The following is a 15278-nucleotide window of genomic DNA, read 5'->3' on the forward strand; positions in this document are numbered from 1 at the left end:
CTTGTAGGTCTGCGATTTTTGAAAAATCGTGAAAATATTTATTTCAGAAAACTGGAGGATTTAGAAGATTTTTTTTTAATTTCGAGGTCAGGCCAAAATGGGTTAAAGTGTACTGTACATACTATGTACAGTTCACTGAAGAACAACAGTTACAGACTTACCATCTTTAACATTAAGGTATACTATATGAATCACTCAAAAAGGTTCTCTCCTTCATACCAGCTCGATTGGATGTAGGATTCAGGAATTGGACAGAATTCGGCCTAACTAGCATACACCAATTAGTTAATAAGGATGGTCTTAAATCATTCGAACAAATACAGACTGAATTCGGGCTCCCAAGGACAAACTTTTTCAGATATCTGCAACTGAGAGACTTTCTAACAAAACATAAGGACTGGGAGAGAGCCATGAAACCCACTCCTATCGAGGAGTTGTTGCTCAAATTTGAATTTGGTGATGGCAAGGTAATCAAGGAATTCTACCAAGTCTTCTTGGACCTTTGCCCGAATAATACACTGTATATAAAAGAGAAATGGGAGGCTGAATTAGGTATAGAAGTAACGACGGATACGTGGCAGGAGGTATGTAGTGAAGCGCACCTGGTAACCAACTCGAATACATGGAGAGAATTTAAATGGAAAGTAATATCTAGATTTTTCAGGACGCCTCAAATAGTGGCCAAAATGGGTCCAAATCACTCAAATAGATGCTGGAGCACATATTGGGAATCATGCTCATATATTCTGGACATGCCCCAAATTGAGACCATTCTGGAGAGAGGTATCTGAAGCATTAAAATAAGTTTTCGGTCAAAACATTCCAGAGGATCCCATAGTAATGTTGTTAGGAATGTTGCCGGAAGGTCTGGAGGGTAGAGCCAAAATATATTTATTGCATGTGCTGCTTACAGCGGCCATCAAATGCATTACAATTAAATGGCTAAAACCAGCCCCGCCAACATACAGTATGTGGGTGGAAAAAGTATGGGACATTTACCAGATGGAACAAATTACTTATGCCCTGAGGCTTCAACCAAACATATTTAGTAAAAGATGGAGTCCTGTACTGCCTCTACTAATGAGGTAGCAGGTTTCGGAATCTCGAGTAACGACTCACTGAATACACTTCTCCCCAGACCTTCTGATGTGCTCATACTCTTTCCTCTGTCTCCAGTCATGTCTGTTCTCGGTTTTGTTCACTTCCCATTGTGGTCGACGCTCTGTTGTTTTTGTCTCGCTACTTATTTCCTTGTTTTATGGTGAATACTTGTAGTATTTTATTTCCTTGTTTTATTGTGAATACTTGTAAATGTATGTGAAGTTGTTTGTGTGTATGAGTGTATAATATATATATATATATTTTGTGAAGGTATGAAACAGCTGAGGTTGTGTAAAAAAAAGAAAAAAAGCAGTTGTAAGAAAAATGTATGCTTTTAATTCTGTGAAGTTGCCTAAACTGAAATAAAAACAAAAAAAAGGTTCTCTCCAATCCACATTCATATGTTCCAGAGTCTGATTTCTCAGAGTCTGATTTCTGGAGTTTAGTGATGGATACAAACAAGTGTTTGTCAAAGTTATTCCTCCATAACTTGTTGTTTTTCCCGATTTTGCCTTGACAATGATGTTTTGATTGATTGATTGATTGATTGATTGATTGATTGATTTATTAACAGTTTGCAGTACATTTCAAGTACAACTCAATACAAAAACTGTTAACAGTGAGTGGACAACACCATAAAGCATTACACTTGTTGCCCACCATTTTCAATTCATCAAAAACATTTAGAGACGTACGAATGGTTATACACAACTATATAGTCAAAAAGAAATCATCATAGGAGGTAAAAAGGGAAAAGAAATATATACAGTGAGGGGAAACAGGGGTGGGTGGGGGATTCAGATTTTACGGGGGCCAGTTTCGAATTGCAGCCGTCCGTAGGTGCCCTTTGAGAGCAGTTTTGAAGGAGTCAAGGGATTTGCCTGTCTTTATGACTGTTGGTAGGGCGTTCCACATTTTGGTGGCATAGGAGCGAAATTAATTTAATCCCTTGTTTGTACCGAATCTGGGTTGCACATGGGTTGTTGAACTCCCTCTGGTGTTGTGGGAGTGGACTTCGTTGACATTAAGGAAGTATTTAGACAGGTACATGGGTATCTTGGTGGTGTAGCGAATCTTGTGGACCAGACCCATTGCAAGGTGCTGTACTCTGTCGTCAACCCTAAGCCATTCCAGCCTGTCAAAGTGGGCAGGGGTTCGGGGAGTGAGGCAAAGTAGTAGCCTGACCAGTTTGTTTTGGGAAGTCTGGAGCCTTGTTTTAAGGGCCTTAGAGGTGCTGTGGTACCAGGAGGTGCAAGCATAGTCGAAGCATGTCTTCATCTGTGCTGCATGTATCTTTACAGACGTACTTTGTATTGCCTACTACTTCCGGTGGAGGCCCATTCTGAGCAGTTGAAAAACACTCAAAACCCCCAACATGGCCGGTTATGCTGAGAGGTACAATTGTCTCCACAATACTCAACACTACAAAGGTAACCAAGGCAACATCAGGTTTCTAGATGTTGGGAACAGTGGAGAGACAATAGAGCGCTGACGTCACTCGCTCATCCCCCTGGTTCACGGAAAATTCTCTATGGAGAATAACATGGGGTCATCTTAAAATCATCTCATATAAGCATTCGCATTGTGGTCCAAAAATAAACAAAGTGTCTCAGCGAAATTGTCAGGGAGGTGGCTCTGTGATACGTCTGTTTCTATGTCTGTTTCTAGTGAAAATGTAAGTAATTCAACAGCAGTAACATTAGTGTTTTCTCTCAGTCAGTTGATTCTTCATATCCATATGAGAGAAACGGCCGGGATGACATGTTTATTTTTCAAGCACAGTTATGAGGCGATCTAAAATCCCCCTATGGGGATTACAATGCAAATAAAAAGTACATGAACCCGACAACCTGTGGACTTGTGCCCTCTACCGATATTGACGTCAGACTTCGGTGCTCTATATACTGTAGGTTGAGACAAATACATTGAGAGCATCATGCAGACAGATGCTCAGAGACAGAGAACGGCACACTCGCACAGCAGAAAACAAGCAGAGGTCATTCACAAGTAAGCAAACAATAAATGTAGACATTTCTCATGATCACAATGAGCTGCAGATGACTTGTCAAGTTCTGGCCAGAGAGTAACTTCCTCATATTTTGAATGAAAGTTTTTTTTTTAACCAACCAGAAATACAGTATGCTCCACCCTCTTCCTCTGACCTCTATACTGTACACGCACATCACACGCCCACATTTTGAAGCCTTACAAAGTTAGCTTTTACCTTCATTTGAATAGAGTGAATTCTACTTTTACAATATGACTTTTGGCACAAAATGAATATGTTGGACCTCACGGACTAATATGAATTACTAGATCGATCTGTTTAAAATGCTTTGAATGGTGAACTTCAGGTAACATTTAAGGCCTACACATAATATGGGCTGGTATAACCTGAGTTTGTTCTGCAAACCCAGGCATATTGTTCCACTTCAAAACCACAACAGGCCGGTTATGGTTTTGAAGTGTCGCTCACTTGGAAATAGCATTTCGACTTTATCAAACATATATCACTCATGACAGTGGGTGTGGTCTGTAATAGAAGTGTTAAACTTTGCTATATACTGTACAGAATACAGTAAGCTGATGTCGACAACGACATGTTTGTAGAACTGCGCTCTATGATGGTGTATTGACACATGTCTATTGTCTATATGTAATTAGTTACATAAAGGGTCACAGTCAGACAACTGTTTGTATCATTTCATTATTCATGCGACAAAACCTGTTCAGCCACCCGACCTTCATCAGTTACAGAACAGATGAACCCATTCTGACCTGAGATCAGATTCTACATCCTGACAGTTTTCTGAAAAAGCTATGTTTCTATGTCAGTCGTTCTTCAATTTTTCAAAAATAGCAGACCTACAAGCTCGTAGCGCGCCACTCGGTGGCGCGCTATGAGCTTGTAGATCTGCTATTTTTCAATAGCTAAAGCATAACATAATGCTAACACCAAAAGGGGTTCCCGCCCAAAAGGGCTTAAGCAACAACTTCTGATATTTACATATTAATCCATATCTAGACAACAATACAACAATATTTAATATACATAATGACATGGAAAAGAGAAGTTCTGAAAGGTGACTGCACAGGTAGCAGATTGGAACTGTATTGACAATTGACATCACAAGTGGAGGAAGTTGCTAGTTGTATACATATTGCATTGATGGTCCAATATTCTGTCTATAAATGTACACCGTAAATATGTAGCATTCAAAAACCGATATATTTGCACTGCTATGGAAGCTTTTCTTCTCTCAAGCTGCACTATGTAACTTTCCTCTTCTACCCTGGATTTGAAGTTGACTTGAACCCATGCAGTTTCCTGCGCAAATGCTGACATTGTTAAGCATTGAGCTAATAGAACCTGCCTGCTTGCTCAGGGGATAAATCACATAAGAAACAGGCCAGTAGACAATGACAACCATAGATATATATAAACACTAGATAGCTCACCCGCGCTGTTGGCCAATGGAGAGCGACGTCGTTACGTGGCGGCCATCTTACCTCGGGACACATAACATTGTGTCTATGGGGCATGTACTCTTAAATGACCATAACTTGCTCAATTTTCAACCGATTTTCAAACGGTTTGGTTTGTTATAAACGTCAGAGACATCCGCATACTTATATGATTTTATACGACGTTCATATAAAAAACATAAATTAAGCAGATAAGCGTCCTGAATCATAGCCACGTTGACAACGTTTGTAATAAACCAACCCGTTTGTAAATCCGTCAAGATTTGAGCGAGTTATGACTGTTTCTGTTTGAGCTGCCATTGAACATACTGTACTGTATCCCCGAAGTAAGATGGCTGCCGGGTGAACGACGTCAGAAACTCCGCCTTGAGCCATCTAGTGTTTATATATATCTATGATGACAACGGTGCAACCTCCCCCAGCTGTCTTCCTATTGGTTGACCCACATGAGGTCATAGCCAAACGGCCCCGGGAATGATTACGATAACAATAGTAAGTAAGTAAGTACATTTTATTTATAAAGCACTTTTCAAAACAAAGTTACAAAGTGCTGTACAGTAAAAACAACAATATAAACAATCAAGTTAAAACAAGGCACAAAGGAGCAAACACAACAAAGAATAAGAATAAGAGCAGAAACATAAGTTGACAACAATGATGGTCAAAATAAAAGTTTACAAGATAAAATGTAACCTAAATAAGTGAGTTTTTAACAAGACTTTGAAACCTTCAACAGACTCTGCATTTTTAATTGAAAAATTGGAGCCAGTGGAGTTCAGCCAGTACCGGTGTTATGTGTGCTCTGCGGTTTGTATTGGATGGATACAATACAATAGTGGACTCGCTCTCGATCCCACAATAATGTGTGAGTTACATTTGGTGGTGCCAATGTAATCATGTCAATTGACAGTAGCCAATACTACTTACAAAGCTTGCAATACTTGATCTGTGGCAGTTGCTTTACTAAGGATTTGGTATTTACTGACCTTTAGGTAACTGTGCCATTGAATAAAAATCCTCATCAGGAAACACATTGACTGGTGGCACCGGTGCGATTTGAGACATGTTAGCATCTTGGTTTGGACGCAAATCAACAGTAAGTCTTTCTTCAGAGGGGACTACAGTATCATGAACTGTATCTGAAGGATCCTGGTGGATGTTAGCATAGATGTTGAAGTCTGTGTCAACAGCGGGCAGGTCGATGGTCGAGTAGACAGGTGCGATTTGAGACATGTTAGCATCTTGGTTTGGACGCAAGTCAACAGTTAGTCTTTCTTTTTTTTTTTTTTTTTTCAGGTCGATGGTCGAGTAGACAGGAGACATGGTGAGACCTGTTGATTGGTCTTCACCTCTTGTTTCTTCATTTGTATGAGTCTATAAAATAGGACAAAGAGGGTATGTTATAGATAGGCAATATTTATTTATTTTTGAAACAAAGACTGAGATAAACATAGACTGTTCTGCTTTGAGACAAATGTGAAGCAATGAAGCTGAATTCACTCTAAGAGTAAGTTAGTAACCGGGGTCAAATTCGTTGTGTATGTATCTTTGCACCTTAAGTAATCAGGCCTTAAAAGGAGTGGAGTCCAGTTATAGGGCACAACCTACTGTAGTGATTATCACCAATATTACCAACTCTGCGGAAAGGACTGCACCTACCAGAAACCAACTGGTGTTCTACTCTTTGATGTTAGTCCCAGTTTAACCTTAATTTAATCAAGAAGTGACCTTGATTTGAGCTATATGTCAACCATTTTCAAGATATGTTTGTTTAAAAAAGAAAAAGAAATCAGCATCAAGCACACAAACATTTCAGACAACAAAACAATATAAAATATAAAAACAATGTAGAGTGAAAAGAACAAAAACAACAATCAAGTTACACCGGAGGAAAGAACAATGAATAATCATAAAATGGTCATAATACTCACCTCTCCATCATCTTCAGTGGGGTTCCTGGCACTGAGGACAGACACTGGAAAATATATGCAAGATGTGTTCATCTAACTGATTAAACTGAAAGAAAGCGTGTGTGTGTGTGTGCGTGTGTGCGTGCGTGCGTGCGTGCGTGCGTGCGTGCGTGCATGCTTGCGTGCATGCTTGCGTGCAAGAGAGAGAGAGAGAGAGAGAGAGAGAGAAAGTGAAACTCACCATGTGGTTTTCTGGTTTTCTTTACATAGAACATCAGCAGAGCCACCAGTGTCGCTGCTAACATCACAGCTAAACCAAGTGGTAAACCTTGAAGTGTGTATAATGAATCAGCATGACAACATAATGTACCATACAAACACAGACAAACCAACATATAGCCTCCTTACAAAAAGTTTGAATCAATTTGAAACTCAAGTAATAGTAAGAATATAAACATCAGGCAGGCAATACTGTATCAGTATCAAATGCTAACCCAATGTTCACTGGTCCCGTCGAGTATCTATTATGCTCTGAGTGGCATGAGCCACGTAGAAGCTCATCTGACAATGTGTAACGTCCATGACAAATCCTGTTCTGTGCAACACCAAAGGTATACTACTCTCAATGATGTCAATACTGCATAGACTCTCGACAAACCGCATTGATTTTGAACACCCAGACTCCGCGGGGGTGGGCAGCTATTACACCACTGTGTTACCCAAGTGCCCTATCATCATCATCATCATCAATATAAAATGTTATCTTCGATTGATGTATAGACAAATTGATTGATGTAGACGAATCCACGGAGGGGTGCCCTGGGCACGGCCAGAGCTTGCCTACACCTGGCCTACAGGGCAACAAGGAAACATGGGGCCCTATTAAGCAAGTGGAATCTAATTACATATAATTTTACAGTTTTTAAGACGTGGGGGCGGGTGCAATGTCATATTACAATTATGGGCCAGGTAAGAAGCGCTTTCGACACCCCGTGGTGTGAGCAAAACGGCCTTGAATTAGTCATGGGAGTGTTTAAGGGAGTTTTGAGGCTTACCCAATGAACATGTCCGTACTATTCTCTTTACGACACCAGCTGATGATGCGCCCTTTTCGGCAAGTGGTATTACATTTCTGCAGACTGGCACCATAGACATGACATGACTTTGTCACATTTGGGTTAATTATTCATATTGCACTGCATGCTGTCACCTTTATGCCTCCAAAGAACAGATCCACAAGCTGTCACAGCCATGATGTGCATAGCTTGTAGGCCTATGTCTCTATTTTGTTAAGTAACTTGCAGTTTTCATTGGAAAGTCATTACAGCGGCGCAGCCATATGCTAAGGGAGGGAGATATACGCACATCGTCACTTAATTTGTTTCTGTTCTAAGCATGAAAAACAGCTGTAAAAATCTTTATTCTAGTTCATTTGATTCATAAATGAATAACTAAGACTTTGAAATGGCACCTACCTATACCTTTCAGATCGGAATGGAACTGCGAGTAGATACGCAGCATTGGCTGGCAAATTGGCAATCCATGCGTAATGTTCCCAGAATCGTCTAACCCCCGAACATACAAGTTCGTTTGATATTGTTTAATTCGATAAAAATAGAACCATGTACCATACAGCGAATGAAAGCAAGATTCCTAAGGAATATGGGGATTTTTACATTTAAAAAAACGGTTGAGAAATGAGAGAACCATGAGTGTTTATAATATCAAATATTATAAGAATAATATGAAAGACAAACGGGCTGTGAAGAGCTCAGCTCACCATCCCGACAAGGAGGAAATATAGCCTATAGTGCATGCACGTATATGCACTGACTGTTGCACACACGCTCTTTATTTGTTTCTATTGAAAAACACCAGTAAAATAACGTTTATTTTATTTTATTTCATTCGAGTCACGACGAAGGAATGAGTTGAAATGCCATACGTGCGCCATGCGTATTGCTGCGGCCCCAATGTTATGGTCTTCGCTCGTAGCATATTATTGAAGAAGAATTGAGTCGGGTGTGATACAGCATATGAAAGCAAACCTCCCAATGAGTATGGAGATGTTTTAATTTCTAAAAAAGGTTGAGAAATGAGCGATATATGACCCTTTATAATCTCAACGAGAAAGCCAGAAAACTCGCTGTTGCCATGTGTCATAGAAACAAGTAAATAGGTCTATAAACATACTCCCAAAAGAATCGCATATAACAGGGGTCTACAACCTATTTTAAATGAAGTGCCATGTTTTTATTTTCTAGATAGTGAGTCTGCCATATCAAGATTCCTTTTAATGACACCACATTAAAATTTCCAGCATATTTTGATTGTCCACAAATATAAAGTTCTTCCTTCTTTTTACATATTTTCTTGCACATTGTTAGAATGATCATTATAAATATATATCCCCCTGCAGTCAGAGTTCATTGTTTTAATGAATGAATGTGATGCATTGTGAGCTGGTAGATCTGCTATTTTCAAAAGTAATCTTTGAAAAAAGTGACAATTGTGGAATATTTTTGAAAAATGTTATTGAAACATTTAAAAACACAAATCTGTCATGGGGGTCACTGGCTTAGTTGGGCAAATGCATTAATCTGGGGGTCCTTGACATGGGAATGTCGCTGTGTGAGGATCACTGGTTTAAACAACATTAGGAGAAAAGCCCAAATAAGCACTTTAGAAACAAGAAAAGCAACCACAACTACCAATATTTACAAGCATCTTTGCAGAAAAAGAAGCCGCTTATAATAAACAGACATGGCAACACTCCAGCAGCACTCCAGAGCCGCTCAAGTGTAAAATTAAACAGTGCTTTTTGCTTTTAAGACGTGGTCAGACCCAGGCGGAATCGGTATGCGCTGAGTGTTTTTAGGTCAAGGGGCTTAATAGCAAATTAGCGCAAAGCGAAAATAATTAACATATGGACACTCCCCCAATGCTAAATTATGCAGGAACGTGGTATTCCATATGAGTGAGCGCTCACCACGGCTTCCATAATAGGAAAAGGCGCAGAGCGAGGGCAAAAACTGTATTACCGCATGGGTTTTTCCACTTGCTTAATAGGGCTCATGGTGTCTACATGGTGGTCTACAGCTGAAAGCTAAACAACTAAGTGAAAGTGCTTCCCAAACAAAACTAATCAGACAGAAAAGGACAATCATAAACAAAGTATTTGAGTAAGTAGTCACCATACCAATCCTTAAAGACGAGGAGGAAAGCATGGCTGTTGTGGATACGACGGTGATGTTTGTAGAGACATCAAGATGTTGAAGCATAGATGTGGTAATGGTTGTAGTAGTAGTTGTAACAGAGGTGGTCATCTTTGGTGATCTAACAGGGGTGGTCATCTTAGCGGTTGTAAATGGAGCTAGAAGCATGTTTGAGAACAAATGGTAAATGGTGCATTTATATAGCACCTTTATCCAAGGCGCTTCACATAGAATGTGCATTTCATTCATCCATTCATACACCGATGGCAGCGGAAACCATGCAAGGCACCAGCCAGCACATCAGGAGCAATTCAGGGTTCAGTGTCTTGCTCAAGGACACTTCGACACTAACTCTGGGGGAGCCTGTGTTCGAACTGACAACCTTGTGGTTTCCATCCAGCCACTCTACCCCTGAGCCACCGCCACCCCACAACAGAGGAATACCATGTCAATTAAGTTTAACATGAACCCTAGTGTGCCTATTCTGGGGCAAACATTTGGCGATAATAACAGATCAATTTTGTTGAAGAGATTTGGTGACTTGGTGTAGACTAGAGGGAACTACTAGCGGACATTATATCGAGCCCTTGGAGACCCCTGTCAACAAGGTATAAAGGGTTTAAATAAGTGATTTTAGTGGGGTCCGTACGCTTTTCCGACCAGTCATTGGTCCGACATGCGGAAAACGACCGGATTAAGGTTGGCGACCATGCGTTAAGGTTGGCAACCGGATTAAGGTTAAAACTATATTATTATTATAGTAATCATTTCCATTGAGTTTTTGTTCAATAACAGGGGTTTCTCCATCTTTCCAGCTCTTTTATAAATAGAGAATAATAAATAATACATGTTCAGGTGTTTCCAAATTCATCAATTCAGGAGAGGGCATGCCCATTTATCAGCATCAATTAGTGTTCAAATTCCAATTGTGTCTGCTTACTTTTGATTTCATCACTTTTTGTTTACAGAAGGATCAATATGGAACAAAGGCAGCTGTTTAAAAGCTATAATATGACACAGATGCGTCCTCAGGTCTAAATGGGTTAACGTACAATGTAAACATGATGTACAGTTAATCAATGAAGAACACAAGTTACAGACTCACCATCTTTCACATTAAGGTGCACTTTTATATATGAATCCTTGAAATATCTATCCAGTCCACAAAAGTATGTTCCAGAATCAGACTTTGTGAGATTATTCATGATTACAAATAAGTCTGTTCCAAAGTTTCTCAAAGTTATTCTGTCGTGTGTTGTAGTTTCTCCATTCTTTGCCTCCATGACGTCTCCTGTTTTCCTTGGACGTTTATAGAAGTACTTTGTAGTACTCTCAGTGGAGGTCCAGACATCCCAGTTTGAGCAGTTGAAAGACACTCTACCCCCAACATGGCCGGTTATGCTGAGAGGTGTTGTCTCCACAATACTCAACACTACAGTGACAAAAAACAGCTTGTCAGTAAGTTACACACAGTTTGAATTCAGAATATGAAAGCAGTGTATTTTGGCAAAAGGTTTCTAGATGTTCTACACAACAGAGGTCACTCACCAGAAAGCAAACAATAAATGTGAACATTTCTCATGATGACAATGAGCTGCAGATGACTTGTCAGAGAGCATGTGTGACTTCCCCATTCTTTGACTAACGGTTTGGATCTTTTTTATGATAATCAACCAGAGATTTGCTCCACCCTCTTCCTTTGATATCTGCCATGCGTGCACACACACACGCACACCCACCCACCCACGCACGCACGCACGCACGCACGCACGCACGCACGCACGCACGCACGCACGCACGCACACGCACACGCACACGCACACGCACACACACACACACACACACACACACACACACACACACACACACACACACACACACACACACACACACACACACACACAGACTCTTAGGAAAGATGCATTTTAAAGCCGAACAAAGTTTCACTTTCATTTGAATAGAGTGAGGGCAACTTTTACAAAGTGACAATGATGGTCCTCCTCACTGACTGATAGCAGCACACGTGACACATACCTTAAGTAAATTAAATTACGTAAATTAATTAAGTAAATGACTATATCATATGTTTAGAACACATTGAATGATGAACAGAAAACTTCAAAGTGCTAATGTATACTCAATAGGCTGTAACCTGAGCATGTGCTGCACAATGGTGCTTGTACCAACTATAGTCACTTCGAAACCACACCACAGCGGTTGTGGTTTTGAAGTGTTCCTCTGTTGGCAATTACATTTTGTCATTCTGTTGAGATGCAACAACGTGAAGCACAATAATATGTGGTGTATAATAGAGATACCATATGACTTTTGTAGTTATGGTTCCTAGATGTATACAGCAGGTAAAGAATGAAAATCACAGTAACAAAAACTTGTTTTGCTTTGTTTTAATTATGCATGCAACAAAACATTTTCAGCCTTCATCAGTGTATACGAGTGCTGGTTGCTGTTCCCTATTTAATAGACACTATATTCAAACCACGCACACACACACGCGCACTCGCGCACACGCACAGGCTGAACTGCTGTCTACCAGGCTGTCTGTCTGACACTGAGGGAATAGGAGAGAGGGGGTAGACACTAGAGTAGACACTAGAGTGACACAGAGGAGAGAGGACTACTAAGTAGTCTAGGTAGGTTACTTAGTAGTCTACCTAGACCCTAGAAGACTCTGTCTAATTAATGTATTAGAAAAAAAGGGAAAACATAAATAAAACTAAGTAACTAAGATAAGAATTAAAATAATTAAAAGCAATAAAACACTCAAAACAAGAGTTGGAAAGGCAATTCTGAACAGTTGGGTTTTCAGAGCGATTTTGAAGGAAGGAAGGGAGGGAGGGGGGCATCTCTGTTTGGGGCGTGTATTCCAGAGGGAAGGGGCAGCCAGAGACGGCCCTGTCACCCCAGGACAGGTTCGGAGCCTTCTAGTATCTACTGAATAGCTCTATTAGAATAAAGAAATGTGAAACCAGAGCTGTCTAACATTGCAACAACTTTGCAATCTAGTAGCCTATCGAAGGTACAAAACATCAAAACTAACTTAAAATAAAATCCAAACTGCTTTTGCTGTTGGACAACGCACGCACGCACAGTTGCACACACACACACACACACACACACACACACACACACACACACACACACACACACACACACACACACACACACACACACACACACACACACACACACACACACGTTGTGGTTTTGAAGTGACACATAGACAGTTAGTATACAAGTTCCATGTTGCAGCACAAACTCAGAAAGGTTACCAGTCTATTGTGTAGTACGTTGAAGTTCATCATTCAATGTATCGTAGACAACTGCATCTGAAGTATCCTGGTGGATGTCATCGTTAGCATTAGCACAGGTGTTGGAGGTCGGGTCAACAGTGGGTATGATGTTGATGAGACATGTGTGAGAGCTGTTGATTGGTCTTCACCGCTCGTTCCTTCATTTGTATGAGTCTAGTTGAGAAAATAGGAGGAAGAATGAATATCTCATATTATAGACCGGTTCACAAACATTTTCCCCAAACACTGTCATAGACAAACACAACTTTTATATGAAACATTAAACAAAGACTGAGATAAACACAAACAACATTTCCTATATGTTCGGCTGTGAGTCAAATTTGAAGCGATGAAGAGAGAAAAAGGCGAACAAATTATCTCTCCCGAGTCCCTACTGTTTTGAGAACATTACTCTATAGGCCTATAGAGCGTCGCAGTCCCGCCTCCTACCCTGGACCAGGAAATGAAACCCAATGCATTATTCTCATAGACATTTCTTAAAGTATTTATTTAAAGACGGTTACGCCGCGGACAAAGCCAACTCGAGTCGTGACAACTCATGACAACACAAACAATATTTTGGACCAAACAAATAATTACAAAGAAGAAAAACAACAAAAAAAGTGTTGTAACCTGCCGTTTTTTTCTTCTTTCTAATTATTTGTTTGGTCCAAAATATTGTTTGTGTTGTCATGAGTTGTCACGACTCGAGTTGGCTTTGTCCGCGGCGTAACCGTCTTTAAATAAATACTTTAAGAAATGTCTATGAGAATAATGCATTGGGTTTCATTTCCTGGTCCAGGGTAGGAGGCGGGACTGCGACGCTCTATATCGGTTTGCACCTTTATGCTTTCATTCATTATGTTGGCAATAAAGCACTGTGAGGGACACTTCTCTGTCACAACTAGAGCTCTGCTACTGGAAACAGTATTGTTAAATTCATTTTGCTCCTATGCCACTCAAATTTGGAACGCCCTACCAACAGCCATTAAGAAATGTGAATCTCTCCCTGGCCTCCTTCAAAACTGATCTGAAAGAGCACTTCGGGCGGCTGCAATTCGAAACTGTAAAAAAAAAAAAAAAGTTTGTGATATTAGTCTGGCGTATTAGCCAGGCTACAGTGTCACCACAGCAGCCGATTTGACTGTTATCTCTGCATTGGAACGGCGAGACCACAGTCACTGCTAAGAATTAAGACAGCTGCTAAACTGATGAGCAAACCTAGAAGTGTGCAGAATTTTGTTACATGAGCATCCTCTGGTGGACAAATGTGTAAACAGCATGACACGCAGTTAGAAATCATGCACTAAACAGATATCCTCCTCCTCCTTGCATAAATAATATAGGAAGAATATGAACATCAAAGCAACAACGTATGCTACTAAAGTAGTCCACACACACACACACACACACACACACACACACACACACACACACACACACACACACACACACACACACACACACACACACACACACACACACACACACACACACACACACACACACACACACACACACACACACACACACACATTTTTAAGCCATACAAACATTTACTTTCATTTGAATAGTGAGGCCTGCTTTTACAAAGTGACCGGTGATAAAATGGCCACCAACGTAATCAAAAAAGTCAACCATAGAACAAGATTCCTCTACAGGATCTCCTCACTGGTCAACAAAAACACCTTGAAGACCTTAACAGGAGCCCTTGTACAGGGTTTCTTTGACTATGCATGCACCTCCTGGTACCACAGCACCTCAAAGGCCCTTAAAACCAGGCTCCAGACTTCCCAAAACAAACTGGTCAGGCTCCTACTTGATCTAGCCCCCCGAACCCACCTCACCCCTGCCCACTTCGACAGGCTGGAATGGCTTAGGGTCGACGACAGAGTACAGCAACTTGCAATGGGTCTGGTCCACAAGATTCGATACACCACCAAGATACCCATGTACCTGTCTAGATACTTCCTTAATGTTAACGAAGTCCACACCCACAACACCAGAGGGAGTGCAACGAACCATGTACAACCCAGATTCGGCACAAACAAGGGACTAAATTCTTTTCGCTCCTATGCCACCAAAATGTGGAACGCCCTACCAACTGTCATTAAGACATGCGAATCCCTTGACTCCTTCAAAACCGCTCTCAAAGGGCACCTACGGATGGCTGCAATTCGAAACTGGCCCCCGTAAAATCTGAATCCCCCCCCCCCGCCCCCCCCTTTTTTCCCCCTCACTGTATATATTTCTTT

At 40.7% G+C, this 15278-nt stretch overlaps 1 long non-coding RNA gene across 1 annotated transcript; it reads right to left on the reverse strand.

The window, feature by feature from the left end:
- Positions 1–5332: 5332 nt before the first annotated feature.
- On the reverse strand, positions 5333–6870 carry LOC306942106. The gene is made up of 3 exons (XR_013792240.1): positions 6739–6870; positions 6519–6562; positions 5333–5961 (listed from the first exon to the last, which is right to left on the reverse strand). It is a non-coding gene; the product is annotated as an uncharacterized lncRNA (long non-coding RNA).
- Positions 6871–15278: the final 8408 nt, after the last annotated feature.

The sequence above is a fragment of the Electrona antarctica genome (genome assembly GCF_951216825.1).
Source record: "Electrona antarctica genome assembly, chromosome: 18".
Taxonomy (NCBI): Eukaryota; Metazoa; Chordata; class Actinopteri; order Myctophiformes; family Myctophidae; genus Electrona; species Electrona antarctica.